Source organism: Lepidochelys olivacea (assembly GCF_965140295.1).
Source record: "Lepidochelys olivacea isolate rLepOli2 genome assembly, chromosome: 24".
In the NCBI taxonomy this organism is placed as follows: domain Eukaryota; kingdom Metazoa; phylum Chordata; order Testudines; family Cheloniidae; genus Lepidochelys; species Lepidochelys olivacea.
The window spans coordinates 4,563,979-4,591,789 of record NC_140434.1 but is presented as its reverse complement, the minus strand read 5'-3'; the positions used below and the strand labels follow the sequence as shown (position 1 = coordinate 4,591,789).

The window sequence follows — 27,811 nt, the reverse complement described above, 5'->3', positions numbered from 1 at the left end:
ATAGCCCCGTTGGCTTCAATAAAGCCTCTAAATTGACATAAAGCCTTGGAGCGAGGATCTGCCCCCATGTATCCAGAGTTAGCACAATTCCTCTCAAGGGATCTGACTTTTTTGGGGGGGACAGAAAATGTATCTTCAAGGCACGGACTCCTTCCGGTCACCAATTGTTCTGGATACAGTCTGGAGTCAGAGGAGTTGGGAAAGGTGCCTCTACAATTACATAGGGTTTGTCTACATCGGGGCATCCAGGAAAGTTAATTCAGACTGACTAAAGGTGTGAATTTGAAGGGGATTAGTTAAACCTCATTAAACCCCTGTGTGAACCCCTTATTCAGAATTAAAGTGGCCTTAATTCAGGTTAGCTTGATTCACTTTGGAAGTGAATTGGGCTAAACCAAATTAAGGCCACTTTAATTCTGAATGAGGGCATCTACCCAGGGATTTAATGCAGTTTAATTAATCCACTTCAAATTCACACCTTTAGTTATTTTGGATTAAATTTTCTGGATATCCCTAAGAAGACAAACCCTAGATGGATTTTACTTTTCCCTGTGTCAGGATTTTTTTTTTTTTTTTGGGAATGAAATTAGGCACATGGGGGCTGATCCACCCATTGAAGTCAGTGGTGTGGTAGTGGGGCACCTAACTCCTGTTGATCTGTGGGAGTTAGGAGCCCATTTGTCTAGGACAGGGGTTCTCAAACTGGGGGTCATGAGGTTATTACATGGGGGATCACAAGCTGTCAGCCTTCACCCCAAACCCTGCTTTGCCTCCAGCATTTATAATGGTATTAAAAATATTAAGTTTTTTTTCATTTATAAGGCGGGGGGTCGCACTCAGAGGCTTGGTATGTGAAAGGGGTCACCAGTACAGAAGTCTGAGAACCACTGGTCTAGGAGCTCTTGTAAATTGCACTAGGCACCTATTTGCATCTGTAGGAACCTAAATACCTTCATAAATCTGGCCCAGGGTGACTATCAGTGCTTGATTTATCATTCATTTCCATATGGATTTTTCTCTTCAAGTCAAAGTCTAGCTGTGAACTTCATCCAGGAGTTGCCAAACCCTCCCCTGCTTTCATTCATCTAGAAGACCCATTGCATGGTCTGAAGAACCTTTATGGAGGTCTGAGATCTGGGGATGGCAGTACAATTATGCCAGGCCTGGATGGGACACAGCCTCTGACTTGCACTAGTAGCCACGGAGAAGAGATCACTCTGAGGTTAAAGACCAGGACTGGAAGTCGGGGGCCAAGTGATTTGTGATTTTTTTTTTTTTTAATTTTATACCTCAATTTTGGAGGTCCCAAATTAAGACTCTCTTAAAGGGATCTGATTTTCAGACTGTGCAGAGCATCTGCCCTCTAAAAATGGTCTCTCTCAAATCGGGCACCCAGATACTTAGTCATCCAAAAGCGCCGTGATTTGACCTTCCTCCCTGCCACCCATCAGCCTTGGAGTGGTGTTTGAAACATGGGGCAGAATTCTGCACTTTGATTCCAATCTCTGAAAATCAGGGCCCTTTAATGGACACCCGAAATCACTAGTCACTCTTGACCTAGTCCCAGTATTGCCTTTACAAGCAGTCCAAAATCCTGAGTCTAGCCTCAAAAAATGAGATTTAAAGCAACACTGAGTAGTTCTTTTTATTTATCTTCTAGTTTCTGAGCTTTGAGGTTACACTGAGACCCTATTTTCAAGCTTTTGTCCATGATGACGAGGGCGAGAAACTTAAGCTCAGATTCCCCAAAGGTATTTAGGTACTTGCTTCCCATTGATTTCACTTGACTCCAGGAGCTGAGGCTTGAGGAAAACCACCAAATATTGTGAAACTCATGATCCAATCCTGAGAGCTGGCAACTCCGACTGTTTTCTCTTTCAGACAGGGGCAAGTTAAAGGGAGTGGGATATTTACTGGGCCTGATTCGCCATTGGCTTGAATCCTGTGTGGACTAGTGCAAAGTGGCTGTGAAATGCTTCCATGGTGAAGTGGTAGCATTTTCGTCCACTTTGCGCTAGTGTAAATAATTTCACAGGGGTGCAGGGCAGTGAAGAATCAGTGGGTTTTTTCCTCCTCTTTACCTGATTTTGAATGATGAATAAAAATTGCTAAGAGAGGGAATTATGGTCAGCTTGTTTCTTCCTGAGCTTGGGAATTTCAACTTCCAGTTCCTCTTCCCCCGCCCCCCCCCCCCCACAGCTTTTGCCATCCCAGCTTTTGCACCAGCTCCTCCGACGGGGCTCTTATCTCCAATAATCCCCCTATAAGAGGTCTTTCTGCTTGTTATGACACCCAGTGAAAGCGCTGGAGAAAGATCCATTCTTTTCTCTTGTTCCCCACAGCTAGCCACTAGCTTGAATGGAAGGCTTTTTTTGTGTCTCTGTGTGCCTGACTAATTGAGCTGAAGGACTTGCGTCTGGAAGGGTTTGAAAGGGTCTTTTGTTGCCGCTGCAGAGTTTGTAGAAGGCAAACGAGCCCTGCTTTTTTAAGGAACGGGGGTCCTGGGCAAATTTGACTCTCGAACACTTGTGCCTCCGGGTGCTATGGAGAAACCAGAGAAAGGGTTGATCTGTGAAAGGATCACGAGCCTCAAACAGTCAAAAATTGAGTGAGGCCCTGGAAAGATTCATGAGATTGTCTTAAAACTCACGAGATTTTTTTTTTGACAATATAATACATTTAAAAAAATTATTTTTCTTTGTGTGCACCTTCTGGTGTCTGAGCCTTAAGGGTTACACATTTCAAGCATTACTCTGCAACCATGAGAGTTAGGAACTTTTTTCTTTTGGCACAGCTGTGTCTACAATGGGGGTTTTATCGGCATTGCTATATCGGTGTGGGGGTTTTGGTTTTGGATTTTCAAAGTTTTAAGTGTAGACAAGGCCAGAGATTCTCATCTAATCAATTAAGTCCAGGAATTGAGGCTTTAAGAAAAAGTCAGTATTGCGAGACTCGTTAAAATCACGAGAGTTGGCAACGCTGTCTTTCTCCTCTTCCAATGCTGCTGTTCAGGAGGAATGTCCAAAAGTCAGCATTATTTTGGAATATGCTTTCATTATTATTTGGCATACAGTTGCACTTAGAGGTGCTCACCAAAACTGGGGACCTGTGCTTGGCACTGTACGTACAGATAGTCAGAAACAGTTCCTGCCAAGAAAGCTTGCACTCTCAATAGACAAAGGATGGAAGGGGAAGCTGAGGCATAGAGGCAAAGTGACTTGCGAAAGGTCATATAGCCGGTCTGTGGCAGACCTGGGAATAAACCCCCAGGTCTTTTGACTTCCAAGTCAGGACTCTGTCCACTAGACCATGCTACCATTATACTGTTTTCCAAACTTCTGTACAGGAGAGATGCTAATTTAAAAAAAAACAAAAACCTAAAATCTGCTTGGGCACCAAATTTGAGTATTTGTGCCTGCAACCCCTTACTCCGGTGATTTCAAAGGTTCTAATCTCATGTCCTGTATTAGGGACGTAACGTGTGAAGCTGGTGTCATGGGCCACGTTTTGTGCATGTCTGTAGATTATTGCCTATCCTAGTTTGCTATGCATAGATGACGAATTCTTGTCTTGCATACGCAATTGAGGCCGTCAGTTTTGGAAATGGGGTCCAGATTGCGTATAGACTAGAGCAATGAAGAGCAACTAATGGCGCGTGTGTGTGTGAGAGAGAGATTTCTGATGCAAACTCTTACTAATTTCTGATTATTTTACTTTATTTCATTTATTTTGCATTCTTCCAATTTCACATTTCCCTGAAATTTCACTGAGTGGCCTTTTTTTCAAATAGGCAACATATGAAACTTCAACTGCTGAATATTTGCCTTGCAAGCTACATTTTGCTTCTGAGGGGATGGGAGGGGGACAAAGAAATCAAATTTTCAGTTACAAAAATATGGTACATTTTTACAATTTTTGTTTGGTAAAATCCTTCTGTTGACCTACCTGCATCTATAGTGGAGTTAAATTGACCTAACTGCATTGCACAGAGCCTGACATTTTTTCACATCCCTGAGCGATGTAGCCAAGTTTTATGTGTAGACCCAGGCCTAAGATTTTTCTTTTTCTTTTTCCCCTATGGCCTACTTTGCTGTCATCCTCAAGATTATTTATTAATACGCAGGAGGCCTGGTTGAAAGTGATTTGTGGAAAACTGGGGTTTTGGTGACAGACATTTTTTTGGAAAAAATGTCTGCTCGCCTCTCCTTTTCCTATTCATTGAAAAATTTTCTCTCTCCAGTTTTTCAAAGAAAAGTTCCATAGAAAAATAACCCCATTTTCCAATCAGCTCTAATACAATCAATTGCCTAATCCTTCCCAGGTAAGTCAATGCTGTGATTCCCCATTTTACAGATGGGGAAAGCCAAACAAATCAGTGGCAGAGATGGGAATAGACCCCATGAGTCCTGGATTCTAAACTCAAGCTGTTGAAACATGCTGCCTTTCCAGAAGCATGAATCCAGCAGATTGTTGTTTTAACATTCAGTTGTATCCATTTCCCTCTGGACCCCCACCTAACATTGGAAATGGCCAATTTTCCTTGGTTTAGTGATATGCCAAAAATTTTCAATTCTTTCTTTCTACCTCCTCACAAATCCAGGTGTTTGGTTTTGTTTTTCCTTTTTTTCTTTAACCTAATGAGCCAATAATTTAGCGTTCTGTACAAATATTTGTTGTTCAAGCTGTGATTGGTCAGAAACGCTACAAGATCTTGATTCTGCACCCTGTTTGGATGAGTGCACTCAGCGTACCAAACTCACTTGTGGGGTTTTTGAAAGCAGAGCTTGGTTGAAAGTTGAAATTTTGATGGAAAAATGCCCCCCAAAGGCTACTTTTCCCACAATTGTTTTCTCTCTCACTTTTTTAACCTCTTGTAATTGAAAGCCACGTTACAGGAATGTTTATCCCAGCACGACTGGCTTGTGGAAATGCTGGCAGAAAGGCAGTGCAAAAGGGGGCATGAAAGATACTATCTTAAAAAAAAAAATCACAGAACTTCATTTTTTGGCATTAATATATTGGATAATATTTTTGACCGGTTGGATGAAATCTGAGATCTTGAAGTAAATGACGGTCCTTAAATATGATGATGTTTATTTGTATTCCAGTAGCATCAGAGGTTCCCAGCTGAGTTCGAGGACCCATTTTACAAGGCACTGTACAAACACATAGTAGGGAGAGTTTTTATTCTAGATAAAGTGTGGGAGGGAAAAGAGGACCAAAGTCTCAATGCGGAGCCAGGAAGAGAACTCGTGTCCGCTCAATCTCAGACCACTGCCGTACCTACTGGGCCATGTAATTTAAAGCAGAATATGGAGATCTGAGGCCTGTGACTCACTTCCCCCTCTTGTGCTTTTAACATGCATGGGCTGGTGGGTATCGCACTGAACTGAGCTGCAGGAGGGCTTCTAGCCCTGCCTCTGCCAGCAAGTGAGGCTGGAAATTTCAGAAGGGTTCTCCGTTTCCACTAGGCTAGGTTTTGAATGAACTTCGCACGTTGAAAATCTGCAAATAGTGAATGGGAATGGGCCCTGGGTGGTGTTTTTCTTCATTTTATTTTAAGAAAATGAACCTGACCTTAAGTGACTTGCTTGGTTTCTCCAAATCAAACATTCAAAAATCATATCGGGGGGGGGGGGGGGGGGGCAAAATCCTGAAAGTGGCTTAAAAACCATGAGGTTTTTTGTTTGTTTGTTTAAATGTTGAGTTATTTTTATTTACCTTTTGGTTTTGGGGCCTTTAAAAGGATTAAGTTTCAAGCTCTTCTCTGCAACCATGAGGGTTATAAATTTATTACTCTGCTTTCATTAAAAATAAAAGAATATCAATTAATCACATGACTCCGGGAAATGGGGCTTCAAGAAAATCGCCAAATGTCACAAGAGTTGACTACACTGCTTACTCAGTGAGTTTGTCAGTGCTAGGAACTGAACTCAATCACCTAGCTTCCGAACACAGTATCTTAATCATAAATCCATCTTCCTTTCCAGAAACTCAGCTTCATCCAACTCTGTTGACTCCTAGGATGAATTTGACACTGGGTATTTGCTAAGTGAATCCTAACCAGCTTTCATCTTAGGTAAATGACAAGTTACATGCTATTTTGTGTGCTCATAAAAAAGCATGAGTGAAGTTTGCTTTCTCAGCACTGTGGTATGAAAATGATGTTGCATATTAGTCGTTAGTAATCAGTAGCTATCTGTGTCAGTTTCTTGGGCTATGCCTGGAAAACGCAGACAAGGTGCACCAATGAGCAGTGGCATTTTTGATGACAGCTTGTGCTTGCAAAAAACCCAACCCAAGCCTAGCTGAACCTTTCTGAAGTGGGATGAGTTGGTTTCTTCACCTTAAGTTTAAATCCCTTTTTAAACCCTGACAGTTGGTATGGTATGATGAGATTGCCTACAATGGCATATGGCCCATCCATGACTCCTAGCAGCAAATGGCCAGAGATGGGACACTAGAGGGGGAGGGCTATGAGCTACTACGGAGAATTCTTTCCAGGTTCCCAGCTGGTGGGTCTTGCCCATGTGCTCAGGGTCTAACTGGTCGCCATATTGGAGTGGGAAGGAATTTTCCCCTGGGTCAGATAGGCAGAGACCCTGAGGATATTTTTGCTTTCTCTGCCACATGGGGCACAGGTCATTTGCTGTTTGAACTAGTCAGTGGTGGATTCTCTGTAACCTGAAGTCTTTAAATTAAGATCTGAGGACTTCAGTAACTCAGCCAGAGGTTACAGGCCTATTACAAGAGCAGATGGGCGAGATTCTGTGGCCTGCGAATTGCAAGAGATCAGACTAGATGGTCCCTTCTGGCCTTAAAGTCTGAAGTTATTCCAACTTAAATACAACGGCTGGGGTTTTCCGAAGGAGAAGCTAAAAGAAATTAAGCACCTAAATCATATTTAATTTTGGTACCTAACTCCCTTAGAATTCATTACAAATTGCATGTAACTCGCAGGGAGCCCTATCCTCCAGGGGACTGTCTAGCAAGGAACTGAACATGCTTAGCTCCGCTGAAGCCAATGGACATTGAGGGGACTCAGCACCTTGCAGCAGCGGTCCTTTATGGGCCCAGTCCAGCCACGACTGAAGTCAATAGCGAGACTCCCGTTAAAGATAGGCTGGCACATGTGGGTGCCCTTGTACATATTGGGTCTGATTCTTTTTCCATGCGCACCTGAAGAAACCGGGAGTAGCTCCACTCAGGTCAGTAGGGCCAGAGGCTTATTCACATGGAGGCCCCTTGACAGCATTCTGGCAGGATAAAATCTGGCAAATGACAGCTACTCTCACTTTAAGGCCTCTTTCCTTTCCTTTGCCATATAAGGCCTTGGTGCACCTGAGAATCAGCCCAATAGTGTTATGCTGATGTGAGTGCGTGCTCACTGTATTCATTTTTTGTTGTAAATGATCCTCCCCCCCTCACCTCACTTCTTTTCCTCTGTTTTTCACCCTGTCTCTTTAGTTGTTTTTCATTTCACCTGCTCCATTTTCCATGCTGTATTTTCACTGGATTTTATTGCTCCCTTCCCACCCTTCTCTGCTCCTTAATTTCCACTCCACTGTCTCTCCGAAGCAAAATACACACCCGGGCCCTGATTCAGGAAAGTATCCCACCAGGCGCCCTCCGTTGTGAGTCATTAGTCAGGTGGCATCGAAATTCCAGCCTGAATTCTCATTTACCCTCTGGCCCATTTAACAGCCCTCTGACAATATAAAGGCGTATTAAAGTAAGTGTAAATATGAACCGTCTAAATGTATCGCTGCAAAATACCCCTCCTTTTTTAAAGGACCGTTTCCATTCCTGGATCTGCTGTTGTGGTTTTGCTGTTTTTATTGTGATTTTTTTAAATTTCAAGTGTCACAATATTTGGTGGGTTTTATTCTTGAAACTCCAGCTCTTGGAGTCATGTGAGAATCAACTTTCATGTAATAACATAGTCTAAGTCCAGAAGGGACCGTCAGATCATCTGGTCTAACCTCCTGTATATCACAGGTTCCTAAACACCACCCAGGACCTACACGCTAAACCCAACAACTGAAATTAGACAAACGTTTTCCAGCCCTCAGCAGGCTAAACTATGTTAACAAAATAAGTAAGTTCTCTTAGTTTGGGAGGAAAGCTTGACAAAATGACCTGAGCATGCCCAAAAGGTTGAGACCAGAAGACTGATAAAAAGAACTCCAACTTTATTATTTTTAAATCCCATGGATTTTTTTGGGGGGGGAAGAAGGGGGGCGCAGGTCTGATTTATGATTTTTGAATGCTTGAGGTTATGATTAGGACAGTATGGCCAGTGTTGTTAGTTGCATCACGGTAGTGCCCAGGAGCCACAGGGTTCAGCACTCCATTGCACAAGGTGCTGTACAAATGCAATGCTCTATATTACGTTAGCACGCAGAGGCCTCAGTCAGATTGGAGCCCTGTTGCCTAAGCCTTGTACAAAAATAGGGCAGCATTTTCAAAAATGACTAACGAGTCTGGGCCCCTGAATTTTAGTCTTGCCCAACTTGAAACACCTTAAAGGGGCCCGATTTTTTTTCAGAGTGACCAACACTGTCTTAAAAGGAAACCCCTTTAAGGTGCCTTTAATGAGGCACCGAAAATCACGAGATGCTTTGGGAGAATGTTGGCCGTATCATAAATGACCATTGCTGTCCCAAAGAGCTTGCAATCAAAAAAGACAAGCGATAACAGGTGGTTGAAATAAAGAGGTAGGCATGGTGAGGAAGGACCAGGTGACCAAAATTATAGGATACTTTAGCCCAGGCTAGCTGTGCGTATAATTATGTAGCCAAATAGCGGCAATGTAATAAAATATTTCTAATTAATAACAGCTCTATTCAATATTGAGAATTAGATATATATTTAATAAAATTGTGTTTTACTGGTCACTTAAATATTCATTATTCTTGTGATTCATACATTTATTTTGCTCTTAAGTGAAATATCTAGTTTAGGTGTTAGAGAGAGTGATTTTGGGCTACTCTATCTATCCATCCATCCATCCTTGCCCTGTTTCCATCACTGCAGAATGAGTCCCTATATCATAGCATATTCTGTAAGGCCAGAAATTAATAGAACAATAAGTGGAAGCTGTGGAGCAAGGAATAATCCTATTGTGTAAACGTTTGTCTGTAGGCCTTTACTCCCATGAGTAGTTCCGTTAACATCAACCAGACCACATGCTTTGCCCGAGTGAAAATTTTGAGGGGTTTGCAGGGTTGTCCGCAGTTATTGCGAGACTTATTCTGTCTTTTTTTTTTTTTTTGATCACTCTCCATTGTGGGAAATGACCCGTCGTTTTCCAATTTTAAAACAAAAATTAAACATCCAATATAGGGTTGGGGTTTTTTTTGCATGTGAAGGCGAGAGAGAATTTTTTTGCGGCCATCCTGGCATCCGGCTGCTGGTTGGATTAAAGCAACTGAATCCCTAGCGGCTGCCGTAGTTTTTGCTGATTTATCACAGAGGGGCTTTTTTTAACGTTCTATCGATGGCTGTTTTTAAATTTCAGGCTTAAGCCTGCTTTGTTTCTCTTCTCCTGCAGACACAGTGAACGAAGAGGGTAGCTGCTTCCATGCCAATGTTTTTTTTGCTTTGTCTTACCGGATGCCCTGGTTATGTTCCCTCAACCTTACGCTTGTGTGAAAAGCGGGGCTCCGCAAGCAGGAGAAAAGGGCCGTGTTTCTGTCGCCATTTACCAGCCAATTTTGGATTTGGGGTGGTGGATCAGAGTTTTGGCGGGGGCGGGGGCCACGGTGTCTGTGAAAGTGAATAGGGGAGAAAAATAAAATAAATAAATAAGCCAAAGGAAGACACTGGCTCTTTCAGAAGCACCGTGGTGGTGGTCAGGGAAAGAGTTAACCCATTAGCAATTCCGAGCCCCTCTTCCGATAGTTAAACCTGATTTGCATACATTTGCATAATGAATGTCATTTGCATTCTTGGAGGTTGGCTACTTCTGTGGGAAAAGTCAAAGCGGGTTTGCGGGGAGGGCGAAGGGAGGTCGGCAAAGGAAAAAAGGGAAGATTCTCCCCCTCCACATCTCTCTTATTCCCCCCCCATCCTCCCCCAAATGGAGAATTTAACACAACATCTTGACTGCCTTTTCCTTCCGCAGGGGACACACAAGCCAAAGACAGATAGGCCTGCCGAACTACATCCTTTTAAAAATTGTTTGTTTCACCGATCTATTCCCCACCCCTCCCTGCACTCATGGCTTATGTGCATATGGGTGGTGGTGGTGGTGGGGAGGGGGGGGATAAAAAGGATTGCAGAAAGGAAAAGGAGGAAATCCACCATTTTAGGCAGCTGGCATCTCTAAAATGGCCGATCCTCCTCACAGGTAATGAGTGATGTGCTCGGTAGCATGCTGCGTGTCAAAGTGGCTGTATTGTTCACCTCACTGAGGGACGTGGCACGGGGACCCGTGGCAGAATTCCTCACCGGGAGGCGGCTGGTTCGCTAGCAGCTGAACGGAGGCTACGTCCTCACTGCAGGAAAGAGGTGTGTTGACATGGAGAGAAAATGCTAGTGGAGGCAAGGCACTGTAGTTTTGACCTCGAGGTAAACTCCACGTAGGGGTTATAAGATTGACCTCACCTAGTCTCATCGAGGTAAAAACGACCCGGGCCTTGTCTGCACTAGGATTTTACATTGCGATCGCTATGGCGGTGTCAAAAATGCAGTGAAGACAAAGGGAGAGTTAATTCAGGCTATCTCCTCACACGCTATTTGCAATGGGGTGGAATACAAGTGTATGTGAACATTAAAAAAAAAAATAAAACAAAACAAAAAACCCCAAAAAACTCTGTACAGAACAGTTGATATCACTTATTTTAACCCTTGACTGCAGAATTTTCTCTATGTGAGATGGTTTATTCATCTTTATTATTTTTTGTGGACTGCAATAAATAGTAGGAAAAATATATATATTTTTGGTTTTCTGAGTAAAAATCTCTGAGCTTAATTTCCTTCACCTTGGATTGTCATTTACATCCGTGCAAGATGGGTGTGAAACACTCCCCAATAAGAATGGTGGTGTTTTATGCCCACTTTGCTGGTTTAAAGGACAATGCAAGGAGACTTTATTTATTTTTATCTAAAACCTTACTGTATTAGGCCACCATAGGCATTGCTCTCCGTCATATATGGGAGCAGAAGCTACCTATGTGATGTAAGCCAAGTGTTCTCCTATACACATATATGTGAGGGTGCCCAGTGCAATGTGTGCACACACCCTGGAGATTATTGCAACTGAGACAATTTTTGAAAGTCTCATTCGCTTTTTCCCACTTGACTGATCAGGACCCCAGTAGAACTGAAGACTCTGATCTTGCAAAGACCTACTCTTGTGCTTCCCTTTAAGCTTGTGAGGGGGCCGCATTGGCTTCAGTGGGACCACTTAGAACATAAGAACGGCCAGACGGGTCAGACAAAAGGTCCATCTAGCCCAGTGTCCTGTCTTCCGACAGTGGCCAATGCCAGGTGCCCCAGAGGGAATGAACAGAACAGGTAAACCTCAAGTGATCCATCCACTGTTGGCCATTCCCAGCTTCTGGCAAACCCAGACTGGGGCTTAAAGTTCAGCATTGGCTTTGCATGATCCAGGCCCAGTTCCGATTAATTCCCTATTTCTAGTCTATTTCCCTGTTCTTGTGGCATGGCGCAATGCAGTTGGGTTTGGGTTCTTAATGCTGCAGGGCAAGATTGGCATCATGATGTGAATCCCTCTCTTTTGCCCATGTGTGGGGAAAGGCAACATTCTCATTAGGGGTTTGGCAAAGCTTTTATTTTTGATTTATTTGTAGTACTGTCAAGCCAAGAAGCCCCAGGCATGGACTAGAGGACCCCATTATGCTAGGTGCTGTACAAACACAACAAAAATGGTGAACGTCCCTACCCTGAAAGAGCTTCAAAATAAAAGCCCAGTTGTCTCCCTGATCCCTTGTGCTGACCCCCTCCCTTTGTTGTATCAGCCTCGCATCCCTCAGCTCTTTGGGGCAAGCGACCACCGTTTTGTTATGTGCATGGACAGCACCTACCACGATGAGGCCTCTGAGTGCTACGGCAATAAATATAATCGAAGTGAGCCTGACTCTCACTTACTCTAAGGCCTCTTTATACTGCTGTGGCCGTGAGAAGCAGCTCTAAAGTAGGAATAAATTAGTTACCCTCACTTGAAGGCTCCTTTACACTAGCAGAGTGGCTTAAAGAGGCCTTAGTGTAAATGAGAAATCAGGCCAATAATAATAATTTGGGCTTGGACTCTCTTTAGCCCAAGTTATAAAGGGCAAGCAGCTGTGCGTCTGTCTTTGACTGTTAACTTGCTTATCCAAGAAGGGGAAAATATTTGCCTTGAGCTTGCAAAAATGTGCAAAGGCTCTTAGTTATTTTAGCATAGTGGCATCCAGTTAGCCCCTTTCCCACTGCTTTTACGTATAACCATAGTCACTGCAGGGAGATTTCCATCCTGCTCTTATGCAGAGCACTGCAAGCTATTTGGTAGCGTTTTCTAATGGTTAGAGCATGGCAGGACTAGCAGTCTAGACTCCTGGGTTGTATTCCCAGCACAGCCCTTGACTCGCCGTGTGACCTTGCTTCATTCTGTCAGGATCGGATTGTGAGCCACTTACTTCCACTGAATAGCTTCGTTGATTTTGGAGGAATTACTTGTGGCTTACGGTACTATTAAACACGAAGAAAGGGATCACGGTCAGATCCAAAGTCTTCTATTTCCCCATCTGGAAAGCAGATAGAGCAAAACCTTAGGTGCTGGGAAGCTAAAATAAACATGAAGCACTTGAACAGCCATGGATGAAAGACAAGACAGGTACCTGGAGTTTGCTAGCACTATAAGCAAATTAAGCCTTTCATAAAAGTGACACCCTAATGGTCCCAAATGGTATGGCCCAGATGGCGTAAATGAGCTTGACTCTGCTGAAGTCAACGTAGCCGCCCCATTGACAGCAGTCAAGGATCTGGCCCAATATTTTACAACAACATTTCAAGTGATTTGCTGTAAGGGAAACCAGACCCTTTCCGGTATGAAACGGCATTAAATAAATGATGATACACTATGCATAGCCAGCTACCAGGACAAACCCATTCCGATCCCCATTCCTGGATCCCCTCCTATTACAGAAGCAGGCTCTGCAAAGCTGGGAAGATGACGGGAGAATGGCTGTGTTACTAATGGTAGTAGGCTGTTTTTACTTTTTGGTGGAAAGAGGATTATCAGCACTAGAATTTTGGCTGCTGGTGGATCCCTCCCGCCCCGTCCCAAGTAGCGGGATGCCAAAGTGTTGTGTTCTAAGGCCATCATCCAATGCCTGTTGAAGTCTATGGGAGTGTGTTCAGAAGTTCCTCAGAGAGCAAATGATGGTCTTGAATGTAAAGGCCTGGAACTTGGGCACTGGGTTCCATCACAGACTCGCTACTTGTCCTCTTCTGTTGGGATTTTGAACCACACCCATCACCAGACTACGTGAGTGCCTTCCCTGTAAAATAGATGCGCTGTGGTTACGTGCTTAGTGGGCTTGATGAGTCTCTGGTTCTTCTCCCTTGTCAGGTGATAGAAAGATCTGCTCTGGAGTAGCATTTTGCTCCTTGATGGGGAAGGAGAGAAGGAAGCAGCTGATGTTCTGAATGTCATTCTGGTTCCAATACAGCAGGTTGATCGAGCAGGGAGGTTTTTGCCGTGTTTCCTAAAGGAAGCCAGACTCCAGATTCTTCTAATCTACTCTAGAAGTTCATTCCAGAGCTGGATCCATGTAACTGGTTGCTTTGTCCCCGACCACTCTCACATGCCTTGTGATCGGCATCTGTAAAATACACTTCCTCACTGGGATGTTAGTGAAATTGTCCTCAAACTCTCCCATACGACAGTGATTGGGGAGGGACAGGGCAAGATAGATGAGGCCAGATTTTCAAGCCCTCAGCACCCACAGGTGGGGTCCAGTGTGCTGAGTGCTTTTGAAAATCTACTCACTGACTGCAAGGGAACTAAGCTCTTTGACCCATTGTGGTTGTAGATCCCTTCTGAAAATTCCAGCCAGGCAGCTTGATTCCTGTTCACATGAAGGCCTCATTAAGGCCCTGATATGCTGCCAGAGTGACATAAAGTGAGAGTTCATCACTCCCGCCAGTGTTCGCTGTCTGGGATAATTCAGGCTGGAATCTTAGCTCATTCTGTTTGTTTTATCTGTCAAATAGTTGTGGATGGTGAATTTCAAATGCATAATCACAGTTGTTGCCAACTCTGGTGACTTCTATTGCCAGTCTTGCAACATTTGCTGGTTTTTTTTCTTAAGCTCCTGCTCCTGGAGCCATGTGATCATGAGAGAATCTGAATTTTTTTTTAAAGAAAATGTCTATTCCCTCTGGTTACAGAGAAGTGCAAAAACCAGAAGGCAAATAAAGAACCCCCCCAATTTATTTTTTAAATCTGAGTCTTCAAGCCTCAAAAACCCGAAAGCCATGACTCATGATTTTTTGGAGTCATCAAGAGTGTAATTATGAGTATTTGCACCTGAAAGTCTGTTCTAACCATTACACCTATGCAGTCAGAAAACCGGTCACGTGGCATTGTTTCCATCAAGCTTAACGTTTCCCTGTAGTACTTCACTGTAGTATCAAAACTCTTGGGCCTGCACATCCAATCAAAACAGCTCTGATACGGATATGCCACAAACTGTTTGCAGATGAGCTACAAGGCTCCATAACATTAGCCGGGCAACTAAACCCTTCGTGCAGTCGTTTACACCAAAGCAAAGAGAGCGTAAAACGGGTCAGTCGTGTGTGATTCGCATTTTGCACTGTTGAAAATGACTGCACAAACTACAATGGAGAATCAGGCCTATGGGCCGAAGGCTGTTAGGTTTTTTTCCCTCTCTCGTGACTTAAATGAAATATTTTGGGTCTGTTCCTCATTTACACGAAGGTCTCTGCATCATGTTGGCAGTGCAAAGGGGCCTGAAAGTGAACGTGACTGTAAGTGACATCCATTTTAGGGCCTTTTTATGCTGCCCAGGCTGTGTAGGGAGATCTTAGCATGAATGAAGATCCAAGTCACTGTGTCAGCTCAAGCCAAAATGAGCGCATGAGTAGAGCTGGTTGGGGGTTTGCAGGTGAAACTGTTTTCCACTGAAAAATGTTAACTCGCTGAGACCAGTTTTTCCTGGAAATGTACCTATTTCAGGCAACAGCCTTTGTCAGGCAAGGCTTCTCAGGTCCAAGATGGAATTTCTGATCAAAATCAGAGAGTCAGAACTGGGATCAAATCGCTGGTCCAAATTGGAGATTTAAACCATGGTCTTCCACATCCCAAATGATTGCGGAGACCGACAGAATTGGCTGTTCTGGGGGATGGGTTTTTCTCTCTTTCACCCAGCTCTGCTTGTGAGCTTTTCCATTGAAAACCTGCATGATCTTTTCTACCAGGGCTCAATTCTGGAAACAACCACAAAGGAAGTAATGCAGGGGAAAGGGCCATTCACAAACTGACCTCTATCTTCCTGTCCCGGTTCCTGCTGGAAAAAGCAGGAGGAGAACCGAAGAGACCTTCCCAACAATCTCTCTCTTGCTTGTGAATTATCCAGCCATGAAGTCTATTGCTGTTTAACACACAAAGGGTTTCCTTTCTTTTTCCTCTTAGAGCCTAGCCTGGATGACATTTTAAGGTGAAGTTCTGCGCATGCAACCTTCTCTCTGGATGGCGAATCGTGGGTCTTTAGACCCTGCAGAAGTTCACTTGGAATCCCTGGGTAAGTGGAGGTATTTGAAAAGCATTCTATCTGCTCCCGTAATGGGGGCAAGGTTTTTTTTTGTTTATTTTTTTTTAAACACAGATGTGGAGTCATAGTATAGTGGGGGTGAGTTTCCAACTCGTGTGTGTTTATGGGCAGGCACAAGACCACAGTGTAATAAACCAAGCTTCCCTAAAAATCATGTTGGAGGGAAGAAGTGTGTCTAGGGGTACAGCAAGGATTAGGTACCTGGACTGTTGCATTCTGTTCCCACCCCTGCCATTCATTCACTGGGTGATCTTGGACAAGTCACTCCATCTTTCTGTGCCAGATTCTCCTTCATACCCAGGCCCGATAAAGGGGCTTTGAAGTGGACATAACTGTAATTTACACTCACTTTAGGTCCTTTTAGTTATCTTAGGTACACATATGGCCCTCCATCACCGTCCTAGCTGAGCGCCTCACGATTGTCCATGCGGGTGAAGATAGGGAAGAGCTATTATTTGCATTGTACAGATGGGGAAACTGAGGCACAGAGTGATTTGCCCAAGGTCACAGAAGGAGACTGTGCCAGAACAGGGAATCAAATGCAGCTCTCCCATGTCCAAGGCTGTTGCTGTAACCACCCGACCATCCATCTGCTGCTAGAGGGTGAGAATCAGGCTCACTGTGTCTAAGCTTTCCTGTCTGCAAAAGTGGTACAGGAACAGTTAAGAGGCCAGAGGCCCAGATGCTGGACTGGGCATTAAAAGAACTGAGTTCTCCTCCTGGCTCTGATATGGATCTGGCTGTGTGACTTTGTACTTCTTTTCCCTTTCCGCCTTGTGCCTCCCCTGAATATTTCAGTATTGTCAAACCCCAGCACTCAAAGAATGAGGAGAGATTGTACTGGAAATAGAGAGTGTGTGTGTGTGGTGGGGGGGAGAGGGTGGCTTGCTTTGCTTTCTGGTTTCTACACCTTTAGGCCATGCTCACTTCATGTTTTCGAGCTTTTTCTCCACTACCGTATGGGCTCAAAACTTATTTTTTTTAAAAAAAAACAACCCCAAATGCTGAGATTCTCTCAAAATAACATGACTCCAGGATCTTTAAGGAAAACCTCAGAATAGAATAACTCTTGAATTGGGAGAGTTGGCATCTACCTGTCTGTCCATTGTCCGTGTGCCTGACAGCCACGGCTGCATACAGAAATAATCACACTTTTTTGCTTTCTGAAGAAATAAAGGAACTTAATTCTCATTTACCCCACAGCACTGGCAGCATAAAGGGACCACAAAGCTCGTGTAACTCACACTTCAAGTCTCCTTTGCATTTAGGGTGACCAGATGTCCCGATTTTATAGGGACAGTCCTGATATTTGGGGCTTTTTCTTATATAGGCTCCTATAACCTCCCCGCCCCCAATTTTTCACACTTGCTGTCTGGTCACCCTATTTGCATTGCCAGAGTGGCCTTTTAGTAGAGAAATGAGAATCAGGCGCAAAGGTTTCTATGGACAAGAGGAGCTACTGAGAGGTATCTGATTCGACAGGGATGAAGTGCCATATAAATGACTTCAGAGTTAGACCAGGCGTGGAACAGCATAGATATTCGAGATCTGCACCTGAGCACAGAATGATCTATAGATCGTTAAGCATGCAAAGCAATAGATCGCTATGGACAAGTGGTGATCGAGTGATATGGCAGGTGACGCAATAGATAGATATGCATGTGTGGCAATGGATCTGCAAGCCAGGAGAGCAATAGATTGACTGGAAGATGGTTCAAGGCAGGGGTACTTTTCTCTGTGGGTGCTAGGGTATACTGGAGCAGGTGTTTCCATCCCAAAAGAAATTAAATCTGCGGGTGACAGAGGAAAGGCTTCCCACAATGGTGGATTGTCCTTCAGCTGACAGGCTCTTCAAAGTTTGACCTCCGAGAAAGGTTGGGGGGAGGGGTTGGAGTGGGAAGGGAAAGGGAGATGGGAATGGACTGAAGTCTGGATCTGACCCACAGACAGTGCTTTTATTAATGAAGCACAGCTGAAGCAGGTTCTGTGCCAGCGGCCTCGCTTGATTCACAAACTCCTCATTGTTTTAGAGTTGGTTCAGCTTGGTTTTTCCCCTCCCCAGCCCCCCTCCCGTTGTCTTTCCTCTTTTCTCTCTCTCACACAAAGATGTCAGTGTGCTGGGGACTCGGCAGCGGCAGTGTTGTTTGGGCCAAAAAAAAAAAAAAGGAAAGAAAAAGAAGAAACAAGCCAAGGTGAAGAGGCTTAAATCAGCTTAGCCCAAATGCCAATTAAAACCGAAGAGGATTAGCCCTTGCGATGGGGAGAATAGACTGTCATTGTACCCTTAGGAGCCTGTGTGTGTGTTCCCCTCCAGCCCTCAAGTCTATCTCACTCAAATTCTCTGTCAATTGTCATCTCTTTCCTATCTTATTGGGATGGAGAGATACACGGGGCGCAACTCCTCATCTTTGGAGCTCTGCCAATATACACCAGCCTAAGATCTGGAAATGTGCGAATTAAATGCGAAACTGGAGATTCTACCAGTTGAAAGGGGAATTTTTAAAAAAATGTCTGCATACATTCTCATGTATCTCCATTTTGAGGTGGACTGAATGACTGTGCTTAGTCTGAGCTGTTTGCCACTGAACAATCCCTGCCCCAAACACCCTGCTTGCAGATGCCAAGCTCTTAACCTCAATGATATCTCATGGCAATGAGTTGCACCGGTGAATTGCGGCAGAACTGGGGTGAACAGGTGACCATATCTCATTGTTAGGGTGACCACATCTCATTTATTAATTTATGGGAAGATGAAAGACCTCTGACATTGATGTCTTGGAGTCAGTTCACAATTATTTATTTTATTAGAATTATGGGAGCACCTAATAAGGCCCTGATCTCAGGTGGGGCATTTATGTTCGGTGCTGGAGGCATGTAACCTGCTGGTGAGTGTATTATAGATCCCCCTTTGTACCAATCCACAGAGGTTATGAGCTATTACAGTTGTCTTTTGTGTTTAGCTCTGGAGGTCCCCAGTTCAAACCCTGGTGTGTTGGCCAAGATAGCAGCCATCACACATACACATAATGAGAGACAGTCCCTGCTCCAAAAGATACATCTAAAGCCTGATCTCACACCCTGAGTTGCAGCACTTTAACTAATGTAGTTAAATTGGTGCAACTTTGTGTGTGGAAATCTCTCTTAAATCTGTTTAGACCTAGTTTATATCAGTTTAGCTTGCAGCATATAAACCAGATTTAAACTGATATAAGAATCAGGGCCTTGACTGCATCTTGTTTTATGCCCCTAGTTGTGTTCACTTTCCACAAACACACATGCAATGGTACAAATGCTTGTGGGAATCCAGTTTCCAGCTCATATGCTCCAGTACTGGCAAGGAAGTGAATTTTTAGTTCACTTTTCCATGAAAATTTACACCATTAACTCGACTGACAGTTTATGCTCCTCCATTCAGGGAAAGGAAGTGACACCTTGTGACCCCCTTGACCAATGAAGATCAAAAATGTTGGCGATTGAGTAAGGCAGAGCAAAGCTGTGGAGTTAATGAGACGGTTGCGAGATGCTCCTCGTGGTCCTGTCTGGTCTATGCAATTCACCAATGAATAATTCCAAATTCTGAAGAAATCTGGGGAATCTGCAATCTGCTCATGGACACCCAGCCAGCTGAAAGAGGTGAAATACATGAAGCGTATGATTTGATTTGGGTAGGAATATTCACTCAGGTTATTCCCTTTCAACTGGAGATAAGCCTGGCTGTAGGACAAGTGTAAGAAGGAAATTCTGGATTTCCCATTGCATAGGTTTAGACACCAGAGAAGACCTGTCACATAGATATGGAGCCACATCCTCAGTTGTTTCAAAAATTATGAGGGGTATAGAACAGCTCCCGTATGAGGAGAGAGTAATAAGATTGGGACTTTTCATCTTTCAAAAGAGATGACCAAGGGGGGATATGATAGAGGTCTATGAAATCATGACTGGTGTGGAGAAAGTAAATAAGTGTTCTTTACTCCTCCTCCTAACACAAGAACTAGGGGTCACCCAATGAAATTAATTGGCAGCAGGTTTAAAACAAACAAAAGGAAGTATTTCTTCATACAATGCACAGTCAGCCTGTGGAACTCCTTGCCAGAGGATGTTGTGAAGGCCAAGACTATAACAGGGTTCAAAAAAGAACTAGATAGGTTCATGGAGGATAGGTCCATCAATGGCTATTAGCCAGGATGAGCAGGGATGGTGTCCTTGCCTCTGTTTGCCAGAAGCTGGGAATGGGCAGCTTGATCACCTGTTCATTCCTTCTGGGGCACCTGGAACTGGTCACTGTCAGAAGACCAGATACTGGGCTAGATGGACCTTTGTTCTGACCCAGTCTGGCCATTCTTACGTTCTTATGTTGTAAATCAGCACCTCTCCATTGACTTCAATGGAGCTATGCCAATTTAGATCAGCCGAGGAGCTGTCCAGCTCTCTCGGCTAATGGAGCAGTAGGTTGCTTGGTATTGGATAGAAGAAAATCATCAGACACAGATGGTTTCATACTACCTGGAGAGGAAGCATGGCCTTGTGTTTAATGCAGAGGACTCAGTGTCAGGAAGGCAAGATTCTTTTCCTGGCTTTGCCACAGATATTCTGTGCCCTGGGTGTGAATTCACTTTGCCGATCTGTGCCTCGGTTTCCCCATCTGTGAGGTGAGCATAGTAACATCTCAGGGGGCTTTAGTTCTAGAAGGGTAAAGGATTGTTAGTCAATCAAGATGAAAGTTGAGGACCGTATTTCCTTTTAAAAGGCCGGAAGGGGCCACTTCCATCTAGTGTAACCGCCTACATAGCACAGGGCAGAGAATTTCTCCCCTAGTAATTCCTGCATCAGGCTCAGAGCTTGTGTTTAGCCAGAGCATGGTGTTTTCGAAAAGATGCCCAAGGTAGCCCAAGGTAAAAACTTCAAATGATGGAGGATCTACCATGTCCTCTGAGAAATTGTTCCAATGGTTAATTACCATCAATGTTAATAGTCTGCACCTTATTTCTAGCCTGAATTTACTTAGCTTCTGTTTCCAGCCAGTGGATTTTTTTATGCCTTTGCCTGCCAAATTTAAAGAGCCCTCTTCTATCAAAAATCTTCTCCTTATGTAGGTACTTGGAGAAACCAAATGTCTATGATAAAGGAAAGCAGAGATTTTCCCATAGATATCCACATCCTAATACCCATTGGACACCAATTGGAAAGGCCTAGGATGGATATTAGTCCTGCTCAGGTATGCCTTCTGAAGGCTGACTTTTCACCCAGTGCCCAATTAGCCTGTAGAACTCATTGCCACATGATGTAACTGAGGCCAAGAGTGTAGCAGGATTAAACAAACGATCAAAAACTAGATGTTTATCTGGGTAACCAGATGATAGAGAGTCACAATGGGATGACTTTAAAAGCCCCCAGCATTTGGGAAGGGATTATAAATCCTCTTTCTTCAGGGAGTAAAACAACCTCTCACTGGGAGGCAGGTTATTCCATAGCTTCCTGCTTAATTTTCTAAAACATCATCAACAAGAGACTTTTGCACAATGGGACCATGATTGTACCTAGACTGTCCCTGCCCAAAGAGCCTACAACCTGGATAGACAAGACAGGCAAAGCATTGGAAGAGAAACAGAGGGCAAGTGTCTCATCTAAGATCTCAGAACATGGCCATGGAGAGTAGAACCCAGCTCTCCTGAGCAGTAGTTTAGTGGCCTGCCCGCTGGACCACACTGCAGCTCTAAATTTCTTCCACCTCCCTGTGAAGCACCTGGTGCCTGCCACTGTCAGAGCCAGGGGACTGGGTGAGAGGAACCCATGGGCCCGATCCAGCCTGGTCACTCAATTCCCGTGGATGTCTGAGAGTCGAGGGCACACGGCGTTTTGCAGGGTGAACGAGGATGAATAGAACAATGCAGATCCTTCTTCTCCACAAAGTGGCTTCATGTAAACACAGCGGGACAGAGGGCTCAGTTAGCTTGATTTATCCCCCCCGTGCTTCCTTCCCCTCTCCTTTCACGGCCTTGTTCCAGCCAAAGTCGGGGCATCCATTCTGCGTGCTGGGTGGCTCTCTGGATGAGAGATGGGTTTAGTACACTGTACTCTGTGGCTAGTACTGTACAGGGCGTTATTCAGATCTCCTCTCCTCAAGCAGCTAGCAAATCAGGCCTTCCCTTCGGCCTGGGGAGCCAAAGGCAGCATCTGGGATAGGAGGTTGCAGTGTGTGCATTTACACGCATGCCGGTGTACCATCTGGGAGTGAGTGAAGGACTGAATGGTGCAGTATCCCAGCATATGGGGATAAGGGGAAGAATCTCTCACGTACATGCTGTTCCGTTACCAGGGGAGATTTTTTTTACCTAGTTTTGTGCCATCGGCTGTCCTGGTTTAGTCTTAAACTACCAAAATCCATAGCTCGGTGTTTGCATGAGAGTGCAGTGTTGGGACCAAAACACTCCCTCCTGTTCCTGAGTAAATCCCCTTCCAGAGAGGTGTGAAAGGATCTGAAGCTACACATCTGTACCACAAGTGACACAATCTGCGGGCCAGAGTCAGAGAGGTGGAACAGACTCTTCGCTCTTCTGCTTCTTGTTAGTCTTATGCTCTTACCACTAGGGAACGCTTCTTCCAAACGTCTTACCTTTTGGCTTGCTGTCAGTACAATAACAACTGCTCGCTAATTGGCAACATTTCGGTGATGCTTGATTCAGAAGACTTAGTTGCCCTTGGGGCTGGGGGAGTCGGGAAGCATTGCTCCAGGAATAGATCTTGTTCTTATGGCAGAGGAGCAGGACCCAGGAGACCTGGGTAACGTTCTCAGCTGTGTTGCTAGTTAGCTTTGAGTTTGGCCAAGAGTGGTTTTTTGTTTTTTGTTTTTTTGTTTTTTTTTTGTTTTGGGTTTTTTTTTCCTTTTCCCAAAAGAACCCAGCACCTCTCATTAGGGGAGAGATTTGCAAAATAGCTCGGCATGCTGGGTGCTCTGCCGTTTTGAAAAATTGGGTCCCAGTTGTGGGCGCTGAACATTTGGAAATCTGGCCCTGAGCACTTTTGGGAAATACCGAGCCAGTGTTTTGGGTGGAAATAATGCCAAACTAGTTAATTACGCATGGCCAGAACTAGCACTAGCTGTTTGAAATTTTGCAACCAATTTTTGAAAAATGGCCTTGCCTCCCTCCCCCCTCAAATAAATATTTTTACCCCAAATTTCCCCCCCTTGTTTTTACAAAATTCAAAAATGAAAACCTTTCAGTGTTGGGTTTTGCCTGTTGTTTCTCCTTCTCCCCCTCTTCCCCCTGCCTCCCTTTACTTTAGTGGCAAAATGTGGTGGAATGGGTTAAAAATCAACAACAACAAAAATCTTCTCCAGAGTGGATGCGGCATGGCTGTGTAACCAGAGCCCAATTCGTGCCATCCGGAGAGCTGAGGTCTAGGCCTAGCACTGACCCCGAATTGTCTTGGGACCTTGGGGAAGTGACTTCAGCTTCCCTGTCTGTAAAATGGGCACAGCGATACTTGCCCGCCTTTGTAAAGCGCTGTCAGACTTGCAGATCAAAGGTGCTCTAGAGGTACCACACATCCTTATTGGTAATTGTTTTCCTGCCAAGATTTGTCCCCCTTTAACAGTGCCCCAGACTGGTTAATGTTTTGGTCATGGCTTCCCTCTGGCTTTGGTGGGTCTGAGGGTAGCTCTCTCAGCTTGTCATTAAGAGCCCCCTTACTCCTCTATCCATCTACTGTAATATCAGAGCACCTTACAACATCTGTCAGCCCTGGTGCAAGGTCTTGTCTATACATGCAAGTTATTCCAGAATTGGGAGTGAATTTAAAAGCAGACTAGCTCTTCCAGAATATCACCATGTGTGAACACTCTCAATTCAGAATGAATGCTTGAAAGAAAAACTTAATCCAGTTTGGATTAAGGCACTTTTACGTGTAGACAAACCATAAGTGACTTGCTCAAGATCACCCAAGGAATCTGTGCAGAGGAGGACATTAAACCTTGGTTGCTTAAGTCCTGCTTGACTGCCCTAACCACAAGTCTGTATTTCACTCATGCTCACTAGTGGTTTACTGCAGAAATGGGCCTGTTCAAATCCAGAAAAGTCAGACTGCAGGCACAACACTGAATTTAAAATAAAAAGAAAGAAGGGCATTTGAGTGGTGCCTTTTAAACAATGAAAGCAATATACCCTTTCCTCAGACTGATACCAGTGTGAGTCGAGTAATTCCACTGAAGTCAATGCTTGATTTTTAGAGCTGTTGGAAATATTTTTAACAAAAAATGTTCGGGGGGGGGGGAGGCTTTTTGACCAATAGAGAAAAATGTTTCATTTTTTTGGTTGAAATTTTCCAGTTTTTAGTTGACCAATGGGCCAAAAAGTTGTTTGTGGTTTGTGTTAAAAAAAAAAAAATCTTGAAAACAGGTTTTGCAAACCAAACCTGTTTCAGTTTCTTTCCCTTCCCCCTTTCCTTTCTGAATAACTGAAAGTTTTACACTGGAAACGGTTAAAAACAAAACCATTTTTTTCTTTTCAAAATTCCATGCAAAAAAATGTCATTGGCATTTTTTCGATCATGTCTACTGATTCTCCTCTAGCTTACACCGGTCGGTGGAGCTGTAGTGGTTTGAGATCAGCATTAAGACCAGCTCCGTCCCTAGGTGATGCTGTCATTTTTCAGATCACTCAATGTGTTAGTGTTCATTTCAAAGCTCCATGCAGAGGGAGGGGAGAACAGTGGGGACCTCTGCAGAAATGTCTGTGCATTGTATGAACCCACTGAGTCCCTGCATTTCTTCTGGGGTGTTCTTGATGTACTAACAAGGTTGTCCAAAAGGGGTGGATGAGTGAGAGTAAGTGGGTCCTCAGGATGGAAATTAGGAGAACCAGATATTCTCACAGGAAGTTCTTTGGTTCTGGAATTTACTCTTGGTGATAGTTGGCCAGAGTCTTGTCTTACGGTTGGTTTGTGATGTGAGATGCCTCTCTTTAGCCAGCATTTCCTTCAGTGTGGGTTTCGGGAACGCCCCAGGGCTTTGGTCTCTTTACTTTTGGGAGCTCAGCTGGTGTGAGTCCTATTGGATGATCTGTGGTGAATAGAAAATAGGGTCCAAACTGGAGAAATGCTGAGCATTAGCTCTGGGAGGTGCAGGTTCTCAAATACCATGCTGATGGGCGCCTTAGAAGTATTTGCAATGACTAATGCCTACCTGAATAGAGAGCATGACACGTGTCTCAAGGTAGAACCTTCTCCATTGAACACTGAGAGCTGCCCAGGGATCTCCAGCATTATTAGCCGTAAATATTACAGTAGCATCTTGAGACTTCAACCAAGATCAGGGCCCTATTGTGCAAGGTGCTGTTCAGACATGTAGTAAGAATCAATTCCTGCCTCAAGAGCTTACAATCCCGGTAGGTTAGTAGCAGAGCCAAGGTTCTGGGTCTCACTCCATTGTCCTGCCTGCAACCGCCAAAGGAGAATTCCATCTCCATTGGAAAAGGAGGACTTGTGGCACCTTAGAGGCTAACAAATTTATTAGAGCATCAGCTTTCGTGAGCTACAGCTCACTTCATCGGATGCATACTGAAGCTCACGAAAGCTTATGCTCTAATAAATTTGTTAGCCTCTAAGGTGCCACAAGTCCTCCGTTTCTTTTTGTGGATATAGACTAACATGGCTGCTCCTCTGAAATCTCCTTTTGAGATTGGGTGCGGAGAGGCACCATTTTGCTTGGACTCTGTGGTTCAGCCATTCTTGCATGGGAGCTCCAATGTCCCCAAGGATCTTAGTTGTACGTTTAACTCTAATTGATGGCATCTGTGACTGCTGTCGTGTCGTCCCACCCCCTCCCCCCCAACATCACTGAAGGGCAGCGATTTAGTTACTGACTAAAGCGGTTTTACCATCAGGGGATCCAGTGTTTAGCTGAGTCTGAATGTTGACCATGCAATGAATTTCTATACCGTTGTTAACGTTATTTATTGAGCACCAGTGTGCACTGTGCCTGCAAATATTATATACTTACAGTAGCACTCAGTGCGTACTAGGTGCTTTCCAGGCTCTCAAGAAGGAGCCATCTCTGCTCAAAGGTGCTCACAATCAGAGGATGGATGGGCTAGCAGAAGGAAGTTGGGGGAAGGGGAATGATAGGCAATTTAGATCCAAGTAAACTTGATTCACCATGGGCAGGGGATCCATAGATGTGGATCTTCAAGAGAGACTTGAATGTGGATGGGGAAGAGGATAGAGCTGATTGAAAATCCTTCAAAATTTTCCATGGAAATTGTTGAGTTGTCAGCCAGATACTTGAAACCCAAAAGTTTCCATCCCAAAAATTCAAAAGCTGAAAGATTTCAGCTGAAAATCACCAAGATTTCAGCTAAAAACTCAAAGACCAAAAGATTTCAGCCAATACCAGAAAAAGCTTTTGGTTTTCAGCCAAAATCTGGTGTTCGGCAGAAAGATTTTTTGACAACAAAACTTCCCATGGAAAGCAGATGCTGTCTGTCAAAACCCAATTTTCCTTCCATAAACCGTTTTGATGGAAAAATTTTGCCTCACCCTACTAGGGGACCTTGTGGATGAGCTCGGGGGGGGGGGGTCGTACCATGCTTACAGGGTTGTGCAAAACAAGGCAGGAAGGTGACGGTATGGAAATCTGACTAATGGGCTGATGAGGTTGGGAGCATTGCTGGGACAAAGGTTGGGGGGAGCAAAGCAGAGATTGACTGACTGGGGAGGATCAGTAAGGAGGGGGCAGAGCTTTGACAATGGTGCAAAGATTAAATTTGACGGGATATCAGCTGGGAAGCCAATGAAGGGGGCACGAGGTCCTTTTTTCATTTCTAGCTGGAATTCAAAGTCCTAATCTACAAGACCTTTGTTGGGTTGGTTCCAGGTTACATCAGAACACCTCTCTGAGAAGGCTTTTCTCCTGCTCAAGGCATTTCTTTCCACCCCCCCCCCCACTGAGCAAAATAAGAGAGAGAAGTAGAAGGGGGAAAAATGTATTATACATTGGGAATGTGGGAAAACCAAGAAAGTTTAGCTTCCTTCCTGGGACGCGATTATCCACCTTCAGTTGTTCAATGTTGAGATGCCCCAATTCCAGGAACCTTAAAAGTATGAAAGATAGATGCTGCATTTGGCAGGTGTTGAGAATGCATGCTATGGATGGATGTCATGGACTGAGGGATGGAATGGTAGATGCTAGGGATGGAAGGATACAGGGGGCATATACTGGGGAGGGGAGAGTGAGCGAGAGAGCAGAAGCTACTATTGGATGGATTGAGGTGCACATGGCAAGACTCTGTGACTATGGTCCCCTTCTTCATCTTGCCATTCCCGTTGTTTGTCTTAAATGATTGGATTATGAGGGTTCCAGGACAGGCCTAATTCTCCCTACTGTTTGTACAGTACCTAGCACAATGGGGCTCCGTGATACTGACTGAGGACCTTGTAGGGTCCACCATGACCATTCCAAGTGATACCTGTGGCTGGTTAGGTGGCTGGAGAGATCCCAGGCACTTGAGCAGGCCTCTTCTTTCACTAGGGTGCAGCAACAGAGATGCGAACACTGATGGAGCTGGGAGGAGAAAAACAGGGAAAGGATCCCATGCCGAGGAAGGTGGGGGCTGGTTGGTGGGAAAAGAGGGTAGGGGAAAGAAAGAAGCATTTCTCTTTGGAAAACATTCATGCCACCAAGTTCCGAGCACCCGGACCCCCTGCATTCGGTGCCAGCCAGAATCCAGGGAGTGGGGGCAGGGTGCCGCTCTGTAGCTGCCGTGTAATTTATGATATGAGAGGCCGCCATTGTCTGGGCCCATCCTGTATTTTTCTTAGGGCTCTGCCTCTCTTCCCAGACCCCTGCTGCGCTCCTGCTACTGTACGGTTGCTATGTGACACGCTCCCTATGCCGTCGCTATGTGGGGAATGGCTGGGGAGGGGTGATGACTGCCGCTAGACCCATCTGGATCCTGAGGCCTACCTCCCAACAGACTAGCCTGAACTTGGCCCCCATGACGCCCAGAGGGCCTGGG

The 27,811-nt window shown here is 44.6% G+C and overlaps 1 long non-coding RNA gene across 23 annotated transcripts in view; it reads left to right on the top strand.

Annotated features, from left to right (window-relative positions):
• LOC311512636 overlaps positions 1 to 27,811 on the top strand; it is an 87,896-nt gene that overhangs the window by 48,047 nt on the left and 12,038 nt on the right. For 15 of the 23 annotated variants that reach the window (XR_014709492.1, XR_014709493.1, XR_014709494.1 and 12 more), the window contains 2 exons: positions 15,662 to 15,770; positions 19,216 to 19,433. The exons of 2 other annotated variants lie outside the window; for them this stretch is intronic. This is a non-coding gene — a long non-coding RNA (uncharacterized lncRNA). Of the gene's footprint in view, positions 1 to 5,990; positions 6,080 to 15,661; positions 15,771 to 19,215; positions 19,434 to 27,811 lie in introns of all 23 variants that reach the window. 6 more of the 23 variants (XR_014709495.1, XR_014709503.1, XR_014709504.1 and 3 more) reach the window with 2 other exon arrangements.